The 9,207-nt window shown below is 33.5% G+C and overlaps 1 long non-coding RNA gene across 1 annotated transcript; it reads right to left on the bottom strand.

The window, feature by feature from the left end:
• Positions 1-2,473: 2,473 nt before the first annotated feature.
• LOC137764823 (uncharacterized) lies at positions 2,474-8,778 on the bottom strand. The gene is made up of 3 exons (XR_011074071.1): positions 8,703-8,778; positions 4,382-4,449; positions 2,474-2,685 (listed from the first exon to the last, which is right to left on the bottom strand). It is a non-coding gene; the product is annotated as an uncharacterized lncRNA (long non-coding RNA).
• Positions 8,779-9,207: the final 429 nt, after the last annotated feature.

The following is a 9,207-nucleotide window of genomic DNA, read 5'->3' as shown; positions in this document are numbered from 1 at the left end:
GAGTGGTGGCTAATTAGAATATCATGAAGTTTTGAATCTATTCAAAACACAATGTTAAGTATTTTAATGGTGCACAGGACTCACATGCACAGCTTTGCACACCAGTGAGCAATTCATCCATCCGTTCACTAAAATTCATTTATTACTCTATGTGAATATCATGTATTAGGTGGGTAAGAAAACATCTCGTAAGTTTGCTAACAGACGTTGTTAAATTGAAGGTGACAAGATCCCTGTCTTCAGTTAGTTTATTGTCGTAAAGGAAAAGTAAGGCAAATACTTGAATTAATAAATGAAAACTTATATGTATTAAAGTACTGTGTGAACCAAAAATTTCCTTTAGAATATTAATATTTAACTATGTTTAAATTTGGGTACCTAGCACTGGCTAGTGTCTATAATGTTAGATATCCAGTGTGAAGCTTATGAAGACAGGCCAATGACAATAATTTTCTTCATCTCTTCTTGTTTCTTGTATTTTGAATTTGATTTTTTTTAAATTTTAGTCACATTATGGGAATTCATTTTCAGATAGAACTTCTGTTAGATTTTTGTGTTGATGCATTTCTAAATACTGACTTTTGTTTTTACTCCTTTTGATGTTACTTAACATAACCATGAAAAAAAACTGGCTGTTAATATTTTTCTGTTCCAGTGTTTCCATCTATAGTTCCAAATTCAATATTTATTCATGATTTTGGGTTTCAGCCTCTGTTAAATTTTTTGAAAAATCTTGGACTCAATTTTGACAACTAAAACCCAGACTCCACCCAAACTGCACTCTTTACGGGCAGTTAACACACTGTTGATATGGGCATGGCTAATATTGCCCTCAGACCCCTGTGTCTCATGCAAGAAGTGCCTAATTTAAGTGTCCGCACCTTCCTAGATAACCTCAGACGACTGTCTCAAGAACTTCCCCCTCCAACACCCATTTCATAAATTTGACCCAAACCTTAATTCTTATACACTCGTTCCATGTCTTGACCTTATGTTATTAAGATCCAAATGTAACCCACTTATAGAATTTTCTCCCTCAAAACGTATTTCTCTGGAATTCATCTAAAGTGGGATTCCCTTACTCTAGTGAGGAGACCACCTCTTAAAATAATGTATGGTCTTCTATTTCCTTACTTTCAAGTGAATTTTTATGAAATTGGGTATTATTTAAATAACAGAAGACATTTCCTTTCTCTGAATTCATTTCTTTCCACTCTAGTTCATTGATCCTAAGACACACTAATTCCAAAATCATAGTCAATAATATACAAAGGATGGCATACTTAAGAAGTTGAGTTTGAAAGCTCACTTTGAATTTTTCTGATAAAAATTTATCACTACATGATAAATTGAAATAGCTGAATTTCTTATTTCTGTATCACTAACATTGGGTTTTGTGTGAGCTAATAGTACCACTACAACTGTGTAGCTAAAACTTTGCTTATATAATTACCTTATATTTACCTTTAGCCACATTTTTGGTGTTTATTCAGATGCACACTCAAAATTCATTGAGCCAAACATTTCCAGTTTGCAAGGAGCTCTACAGGCACTTTGGAACTTGCATCAGACTTTTAAATGTTGCCGTTTTCATTAAAGGGAGTCTGGCTAGAAGCTGTAGGAAATATCTTCTTAAAAGAATTCCCCAGTACGCGCAGGACCTAATTAAGTTCTCTGTTAAAGGACATTCTGAAATCTCATAGCATTTTCTCTGTAAATTTTAGTTTATCAACTTGTCATTATTAATATATTTTGCAAAAATCAATAAAATACTGTCTTGGAAACACCATTTAAATATATTTTTAATAAAGTATTTCTTTAACTTTTCTATTTGTTTAATAAAGTTTTTTAAAAAAACTTTTCTGTTTATCCTCCAAAAATCTTAATGAAGTATTGCTTTGACGGTTTTGTATCTTTGGTGCCACGCACAACACTTTACCCATAAAGCGTTCAGTAAAAGGTTAAATGATTCTTTAGCATGTTTCTTGCTAATGATGTGAACTAAAACTTCTTATGCTCTCTGTGAAAGAAAAGAACAACATGCCTTCCAAGTAAATCTTAAGAGAAGATAACCACTTTGTCCTTTCTGATAAAATCTTTACCAGTATTTTAACTTTTATCTTATGTAGCAATGATCTGCTAAATAAAGACCTTGACATTCTCTATGAGCATCTATTAATCACCATAGATTCATAGACTAAGGAAATCTGGCTCACTCAAGGGAGGAAAAACAATTGACTATTGTTGATATTAGTTATGTTAATATTGATTTTTATTAATTGATTATTATAGCTTCAATGAGACTTGGAGGATTCAAAGATGAATGGTGTAGAATTAAGGCACATTGCCTGGACTCAGAGGGTGAAGAACTACATTTGTTGAGCATGTGAGTTAAAGAATGATAGGTAAAGACTCAAACTGCGTCTTTCCTTGAATCCCATGTTGTGGTCACACAGTTTTCATTGGCCTTAAATATTTTTAAGTTCATTTATTTGTCCTTAGTTTTTTATTGTCCTCTTACTTCAAATGACATTTCATAGGAACATGTTGGGGCCCTTCCCAGTTGCCTACTCCCTCCCCTCTGTCTAGCCAGGCTGCTATGTTCTATTCTGTTCTGAAGGTCACTTGTTCCAGTTGAAATAGCTGTCTGGATGAACTGGAAGTAATCCAGATACCGGTTCTTTCCTGCAAAGAAAGCAAAGAAAGATGTTTGTTTCTTGGCTACATTTTGATAGAAAGAAATAAAAGAATTTTATGGCTAAGTCTATTAATAGTTGAAAAAATTAATGTAGCTCTGGGACTAATTTAAAAGTGTTACTATTTTCCAGTGCTTTGTGTCATTTTGTTTTTTTATATACTTTTAAAATTTAATATGAATATCATTTAATAATTGGTATTAAATAGCTAAGTACATGTAGGAAGTGTATGAATGCAGAGAGATTTTGGCAAAGATTCAGCTTAAACTAATTTCTCTCACACACACATACACAAACGTACGCACTTCATTTAGCTATTTAGTTTTCCATTTATTTTATTCTTGGCATCTGCGTTAATTGGAAAAAAAAAAAAAACAACCCAAACTTGTACTCGACAGTACAAGGAATAGGAGGAGACAGATAGTGGGAGACAGATGGTGGGGAGGTAGTCATAAATGTTCAGAGATATCAACTAACCACATGTGGCAAAGTGACTATGCACAGATACCTGACCTGTTCATTTTTCAGAAAACTTGGACCATTTGCAGGCTAGGGAATAATAAGTATGATGCAATTATGTAAAAAGCTGTTTCTACAGTAATTCCTCTTTAATTCCCCCTAGTTCTCTGGTAATGCCTCCATTTTTCATCTTTTCTACATAAAAGGATTTAAAAAGGAAAATGCCTGAGGATAAGCTGGACACTTCTTTCATGACTTCCTGCTATCCATGGCTATTAGAAAAACATATATCACTTTCTTAGAAACATTTGATTTTGAAAATTTGTCAACCATACGTTATGTGAATTTTTAAGTAATTTTAAAAAATTACTCCTGTAAACTGCATTTACTTTAAAACAACTCAGTCTGATCTATAGGGAAACACTGAACTAAGATTTAAAACTTCATACTGTGATATGACACGGCTATAACTCTAGACTGATCTTTGACTTTGGGAAATTCATGTAATGGGGTTCATAACATTCCTGAACATTATCTATTCTTGGCGTAAAAGGAAGGAAGTTCTCCAAATAAACCAAAGTTTAAAAAAGTTGTCATAGAAAGCAATATTTCATCTTTTATTTACATACCAGTTATAAATAAATATTGAATCAATGAATCCTAGGTAAATGATGCATCTGGCTGTCCAAAATCCCTTAAAAAAGGACAGCAGAAACCACAAAACTGTTCCAGCCTTTGTATCTGTTTATCATCTCAAAATCTGTGTATAGAGTTCTGTCCCTTCATAATAAAGTTGAATGCAAGGCAAAAGCATGATTCTAAGATTCTCTCCTTTCTCAGTCTTTCCTAATCCTAGGTACACAACCTCAGAGCATATTTACAGGGCAGAAATGGGGCTATGCTTCTCTTGAAAAGTTATTGGCTTGCTACATTTTCAGGATAACTTCAAGATAAATGTTGCATGTCTCAAAGGAATTCAGAAGCTCCCATCTTTCCAAGTGAACATTAAACTTTAAAAAATGCCAGCAAAAAATGCTGAAATGTGTAAGATAATCCTATACTGAAATATCAAAGCACAAGTATTCTTAAATATGTTCACATGGAGTCAAATATTTAGATTCACAGAGATCTGTACTGCTTTTCTCCACAAGTTTTATAATGAAGCTTCATATGTGAGAATGTGAATACTAGAATATTTTCTTGAAATGTATTCAAATAAAACTTGCCTTTGACATATGTTGTATTACACTCCTTTGTGTCACTTTTTTTGGTAAAGTTTTTCTTATTACTGTACCTATAAAGAAAAGAAACACAGAGAACATAAAAATCCCCAGCATGCCTGTTAGATCTTCCAAAGGCACCAATTGCGTTTCTCATCACTCTGTATCCCTTCCTTAAGGCTAACTCACAGATCTGAAACTAGAGAAAACAGCTGTCCTTGAAAACCACAGGAGCATGAGCATTTATTTTTGCCATGCAAATTGAGCAAATCTGTACAAACCTTTCGAAGTTATCTTGCCAAAAAACTCTAAAGCAGTACCTCTTTCTTAGCAAACAGTTCAATTTTTTAAAAAAAGAAACAAAAATGTCTATATGATCAAATAAAACTAATTAGAAAGTTTGTACACATAATGTCAATAAGACCATGGAAAGCACATGAGTCATATGACCTAGTTGAGTTTATTTAGAACACACACACTTACAAACATTTGGGATTCCATCAAAACCAGATTGTTTCCTGTACTGTTCCCCAACTAAAACTTAGAAGGTCAAAGGAAAATTGTATAAAAATGTCCCAAAAAGCAATGCATGAAAATTGTCTAACAACTAACAAAACAAAATTAATGGAAAAGTAAAAGGAAGACCATGTTTTATCATTTTGAATTTTATATGTTAAGGGCTGTTCAACAGTGTTTTTATATCATATAATATGTAATATTAACTTGCATGTAATACCACTTATTTTTTCCTTTAACAAGTATCAGGAAAATTGCTATAGCAAAGTCATTTTTCAGATGTATAATAAAACAGTGTAACTAGGATTTAAAGAGCACAGAGAGCTATTTTGGAATGTGCTTGCTCTCAAGAAAGGCCAAGCGAGATTAAAATAAATGCATTAATTGATTATTGTTCTTCATGAGAATGAGCAATTTCAAGTAGAGAGAAACTTAGGCTCTGTTTCAAAAGGTCAGCGGTCATGGTATTTAAGAGGAAAATTGAAGTCATGTTTTTAAAACTTAAGACAGATGCTTTATGTTAAAAGGCTTCTCTGATGAAGTCCTTTTGTGCTGATTGGAGTCTGTTCTCCTAGGTGGGTATAGACTGAAAGCAAAAACAAGTTATTGCCCTTCACTGATTCTTTTATGTGACCTAACTGCACATATTTTGAAGAGACAATTGAAATTTCTGCACCCTGGCTGCATCTCCACTCTGACTATGCTCCCTTTCCAGCAAGAGAAGTCTCTCTCTCTCTCCAAAAAAAAAAAAAAAAAAAAAAAAAGCTGGAAAAATGTTAGAGACATATTTCGTTTTTCTTTCGTTTCCTAAAGGCTAAAACATCAAAAGAAAACCATCTAAATAATGAATATATACTGGCAAGAATAATGTATATTTATGACTGCCAAAATTTCAAGATTACTGATACAGATTGTGGTATGTCTATGTGGCCAGAAAGATCATTGTGAGATGAACAATCTTTTCCATCCAGCAGTCATCACAGAATATTTCTTGGTGTATGTGAAACCACAAATACATCAGTGGGAACTTACTCGTATGGAAATACTGTAGTCAAACCACTAATCATGGCAGCCAGATTTCCCAGAATAAAGCAGTTGCTCTAGAAATTATGCCAACTGCTTGGGTTAAAAATATGGTTTCAAAAATTGCAGATCAGCATAATATGGAAAAGTTATTAGCAAACTACAGAATGTGGTTCTAAAGTAGACTGTTGAACAGCAATTTCATGCTGCCTTTTTTTCTTAGATATAGCCTCAAAAGAGAGTTGCAAACAATATCAGTTATACATTTTAGTCAAGCTTATTGCATCTAAATATCTCTATTCTGCCTAAATAAATAGTAATCACAAATTATGAAAGACTTTTGTATAGATTATAGGTCACCATATAGAAAAATTGTATTCTAATTTTAAAGTACATACTTATTCAGATGTTCTCATAAAATTATTCTTGACTTTATTGACACTTCATCATAATTATAAATTAGTATGAATTAGAGCCAAGGCAATTATGGATGTAGAAAAATGTGATTTCTTTTTATTTATAGCAATATTCCAGACAGATTCAGCCTGAGAGGCAGAGAGGTCCACTATGTTTAAGCTTTTGTAAGAACTTCAAATTTTGAAAGACAAATAGAGTACAATAAATATGTATATATTCATTAAATGTGTTTGTTTTCATATCAAGATTTTGTGAAAATAAATTCGCAAAACGAGTTTCTATTTCTTAATTTTAATGTATGTTTTTAATGCTACATATTGTTAATTTGTTCTACACAGCATTTTTAAGTTAGCTTACCCATATAAGTGATGCTTTTTTCTGATCCCATATTAATTTAGCTCTACATTTGGTACTATTGACAAAAAACTTTATTCAATATCTTCCATTGAGTTATTTCAGTAGAACAGAAGCCATCTATTAGCGCTGTGATAAAAGGATCATTTACTATCAACTGTTCTAGCTTAGGTTTTTTTCCCAGAGTACATGAAGTGGTATGAATAATTTGGCAGAAACTTCTGATTACTATGTCATAATTCTTAAGTTTGTCCTGACCACTTTAACTAGGGTCTGGCTTTTTTTTTTTTTAATTAATTAATTAATTAATTAATTAATTTTTGGCTGTGTTGGGTCTTCCTTGCTGTGCATGGGCTCTCTCTAGTTGCGGCAAGTTGGGGGAGGGGCCACTCTTCATCGCGATGCGCGAGCCTCTCACTATCGCGGCCTCTCTTGTGGCGGAGCACAGGCTCCAGACGCGCAGGCTCAGTAGTTGTGGCTCACGGGCCTAGTTGCTCCGCGGCATGTGGGATCTTCCCAGACCAGGGCTCGAACCCGTGTCCCCTGCATTGGCAGGCAGACTCTCAACCACTGCGCCACCAGGGAAGCCCGGCTCAACCTTTTTAGAATACATATTTCTTCATTTTCAAAGCTTGTCATGCTAATATTAAGTGGTATAATTGTATGTTACGGTAAGAGTTGTGTGTATATAATCTCCACCTGTGCCAAGAGATATCTTTTAAAATTATCTAATGCTATGATAGGGCACACCTCATAAAATTAAATGGTACAGTGACTTGCAAGACAGTTTAGCAGCTTCTTATAAAACTAAATACGGTCCTACCATTTGATTCAGCAAACATTCGCGTGGGTATTTATCCAACTGATTTGAAAACTTATGGGTTTACATAAAAACCTGCATGCGAATGCTTATAGCAACTTTATTCATAATTGCCAAAAATTGGAAACAACCAAGATATCCTTCAATAGGTGAATGTATAAACAAACTGGTACACTTGTGCAATGTACATCCATATAATACTACTAAAGGAAAAAAGAAATGAGCTATCAAACCACAAAAAGACATGGATGAATGGTGACAAACCTTAAATGGTGACAAATACACTATACAAAACAAGTTAATAATAGGGGTATATGTGTGCAGGACATGGGAATTACCTGTACTATCTTTGTGATTTTTCTGTAAATCTAAAACTATTCTGAATTAAAGTTTATTTTAAAGAATTTTGATAGCTTCTTGAGATATATAGCAACCTATATGTTTGCTGGCTAAAGTTTTTTTTTTATTAATATAACCCTCAAAATATTAAAAAAGCAAAATATAGATTTTTAGAAGATATTAACTATTGAATGCCAGTTTTTCTCTAGACCTAAGCACTAGAGAAAAGGTCCGTTCGATCTGAAAAGTACAAGAGAAATGTGTATCAGAAATACAGAAGTGGTGATAAAACAGAATTGAGTGAGCATTAATTTTATATGAACTCAATAGAAGTATTAGATTTTTTTAAGTTGTAGAAATGTTACAAAATGATATTTTCAATGCTATTCCAAAGATGCTATTTATTTCAAGAGTTAGTGTCTGCCAAGGGTAAATAAAGACACCTAGGGGATAAAAAAATAGTGTGGTACTTAATATACTTAAGGTTAAGCAGAAGGAAAGGCATATACATATACATATATACGTATACGTATACATATACATATACTGTTGTATGGTCCTAGATTAAAAATGCAAAAATAAAATCAATGAAAGCAAATGAACATAATATTCATTCACAGCAGATGCCACATAAATACTTTGAGTAGAGCAATTTTTTTTTTTTTTTTGGTGGAGAGAAATATGAAAGTATAAACATAGCACATTATATTTGCAACAATCATGGAATGGGTGTTGAATCAAGTCAAAGTAACTTCTACTTGTTGATTCTATTGAGTCAGTCAGTCCAGGCCTGGATACAGTGTGTCAACAAGTGACCCCCAAGTATCAGAAGAGAACAAGAGTTTATTTTTCACTCACACTACATGTCCACTGCAAATGCTGCTTCTGTTTATCCCAAGGCAGATCCACTGCAGGCTAAAGAAGCTGTCTCTGACTGGGGCATTACCGATTGTGCCGTAAAAAGGAAAGAGGCGTGATGAGCTACTCACTGACTCAACACTTGTGCTTGGCAGAGGCACACAGTGTGTTGCCCAGGAGTGAACACATATCATTCCATTGGCCAAAGCAAGTACAGGCCTACCCCTGAGTTCATCAGGAAAGCGATATAGAATGGGAAACTATAAAGAGGGAAACCAAATTTTGCAAGCATTAATACAGTCCTTGATACTTACTAAATGCCTCCAATACTTATTAACTTTGTGGCCTTAGAAAAAACACCTAGTATCTTAAGCTTCAGTCTCCTTACTAAAATATGAACAGTGTTTAGTCACAGAGTTAAGGATAAAATGAAACTAAATACATAAAGCCTCTAAATTAGCTAGGAACTAAATAAATGATAGCTATTATTATAAAAATGCCAAAT

The sequence above is a fragment of the Eschrichtius robustus genome, chromosome 5, assembly GCF_028021215.1.
Source record: "Eschrichtius robustus isolate mEscRob2 chromosome 5, mEscRob2.pri, whole genome shotgun sequence".
In the NCBI taxonomy this organism is placed as follows: domain Eukaryota; kingdom Metazoa; phylum Chordata; class Mammalia; order Artiodactyla; family Eschrichtiidae; genus Eschrichtius; species Eschrichtius robustus.
The sequence above is the reverse complement of the archived record's forward strand: the minus strand, read 5'-3'. Positions and strand labels throughout refer to the sequence as shown.